This window comes from Schistocerca gregaria, unplaced genomic scaffold (genome assembly GCF_023897955.1).
Source record: "Schistocerca gregaria isolate iqSchGreg1 unplaced genomic scaffold, iqSchGreg1.2 ptg001421l, whole genome shotgun sequence".
In the NCBI taxonomy this organism is placed as follows: Eukaryota; Metazoa; Arthropoda; class Insecta; order Orthoptera; family Acrididae; genus Schistocerca; species Schistocerca gregaria.
In genome coordinates, this window is record NW_026062722.1 from 90,001 (window position 1) to 92,500 (window position 2,500).

At 55.8% G+C, this 2,500-nt stretch overlaps 1 non-coding gene across 1 annotated transcript in view; it reads right to left on the reverse strand.

Moving 5' to 3' along the window:
- The window catches only part of LOC126331880 (small subunit ribosomal RNA), a 1,893-nt gene extending 1,516 nt beyond the window's left edge, over positions 1 to 377 (reverse strand). Inside the window, exon 1 of the ribosomal RNA XR_007563556.1 lies at positions 1 to 377. This exon is cut by the window's left edge and continues 1,516 nt beyond it. This is a non-coding gene — a ribosomal RNA (small subunit ribosomal RNA).
- Positions 378 to 2,500: the final 2,123 nt, after the last annotated feature.

Here is a 2,500-nt window from a genome sequence, read left to right on the forward strand (position 1 = left end):
TACCCGTTACAACCATGGTAGGCGCAGAACCTACCATCGACAGTTGATAAGGCAGACATTTGAAAGATGCGTCGCCGGTACGAGGACCGTGCGATCAGCCCAAAGTTATTCAGAGTCACCAAGGCAAACGGACCAGACGAGCCAATCCGATTGGTTTTGATCTAATAAAAGCGTCCCTTCCATCTCTGGTCGGGACTCTGTTTGCATGTATTAGCTCTAGAATTACCACAGTTATCCAAGTAACGTGGGTACGATCTAAGGAACCATAACTGATTTAATGAGCCATTCGCGGTTTCACCTTAATGCGGCTTGTACTGAGACATGCATGGCTTAATCTTTGAGACAAGCATATGACTACTGGCAGGATCAACCAGGGAGCTGCGTCAACGAGAGCTGAGCAGCCGGCCGCCCGGGAGTGTGTCCCGAGGGCCCGCGCGAACACGCAAGCGTCCGCTCAATTATTCTGCAAACAGGAGGAGGCTGAGCTCCCCTGCACGATACACCTCGAAACCCTCTCAGGTCCCGGCGGCGCGCAGCGCCGTCCTAAGTACTTGGTCGGGTTCGAGAGAGGCGCAATCGCCCGGAGATAGGCGAGTAGACGCTTTCAGTGCGAACACCCGTGCTCCCAACTGAGCTTGCCGCTGCCGACAGAGGCCCGGGAGCGTGCTGTCGTGGCATTGCCGGCGGGAAACAACACGCGCCACCTACGGTGACCGGCAGCTCCAACGCCAGCGCCACAGAAGGGCAAAGCCCCACTTGGGTGCAGAAGCGAACTCTCCCAGCACAGCGCACGCGCCAACACGTCCGCAGAGCTGCGATACAAACCACCTGCGAGAACCGCTGGGGGCGACCGAGCAGCAGACGGCGTCGCGACGCCGAGTGCCGGGCGGCGGCGCATCCTCAACGCACACAGTCCGCAATCGGACCAGCACACTGCAGATGTCCACCGCGCTTCGCACCGGGCTCGGCAGAACCCACTTTGGCCGCCTGGCGCCGCGCGCAGGGTGCGCCGGCGCATAGCTGGGACGCCAGCCGGGCCCGTCGGCCGGCGCTCCTGCCACTGGGCGCCCCCCACCAGCCGGCTGTAGTGCGTGCGCTCACGCAGCGCGCGGCCAGCACGCCGGGCGGCCCCCCCTCACCGGCCGGGGACTGTCCCGCCAAGCCACAGCCTCGTATCGCTTCATACCCACATGGCCAACTCAGGTTCGGGGGCATGGCGGGTACCGCCGAAACAACCGGTTCACAGATGTACCGATCGTCGCTATCACCGATGCACCTGCAGCGCGAACAACCGCTCAACAACTGATTTCCAGTTCATTTGCGGATCTTTGGCAGCAAACGTATACGTCAATCTACATTTGCGAAATCTACGATTCTGGCATGCCTGCATGTTATGTGTCACGACACGCTACATCAGCCCACATACACACTGCGGCATGTACACGAGAGAACACGTGGAAGATGGTCCGCGCACGTGTGCAATGTCCCTTGCGCGGTCGACTGTCAACCGGCCTCTGTAGCATGTCGCAGATGTGGAACGCGGTCCACCGTGCTATCATGTTGTGTGGGGCAATACGATTAAATAGGAAAACCCTCGTCGCTACATCAACAGACGGCTCACGCTGATTCCCGGCAGAGGGAGGAGGGGGGGGGGGGGGCCAACATGCAATACTTTCGTCCGTACCTACTTACCACATGTCTGTACGGCGTACAACAGTGCAATCTCGCTGTAATGGGGAGACGAGACAAGTAGCATCGTGCACAACATATGGCCCTTATGATTCGCCATTGTAGGGCGCAGCCGGTGTACGGTCAAGCATGTGCCACATTATGTCACTCAGTACGTAACGACGGATGATCAGTGTGGGTTACGCGTACATCAGCGGACAGTCCACACAGGCCGTACCACAACGTACACTGACTGCATCGACAACCGAATGCAACTGAACAGCTGCAAGGCTCATTTCACAAACAAACGCCTGACCGACCAGCTTGGAAGGGCAGGAGGGGAGGGCGATATTCGTTCTGTAGCGGTACACCCTTCCAGTGGTTAGCGGGACTGTGTAGAAAGTACGCAACACTCGAAAGACCTTTATGTGAGGGTACGCACCATGGCATCAAGAAATACACATGACACCAGAGGATCCAAGCAGTGAACTATGTTCAGAGGGTTGCTGTTAGGCAAAGCTACATTCCTGTGACGTTACATGTGACAGTTAAGGTGCAGTGTAAGTTAGGTTAAGGTGCAGTGTAAGTTAGGTTAAGGTGCAGTGTAAGTTAGGTTAAGGTGCAGTGTAAGTTAGGTTAAGGTGCAGTGTAAGTTAGGTTAAGTTGCAGTGTAAGTTAGGTTAAGGTGCAGTGTAAGTTAGGTTAAGGTGCAGTGTAAGTTAGGTTAAGGTGCAGTGTAAGTTAGGTTAAGGTGCAGTGTAAGTTAGGTTAAGGTGCAGTGTAAGTTAGGTTAAGGTGCAGTGTAAGTTAGGTTAAGGTGCAGTGTAAGTTA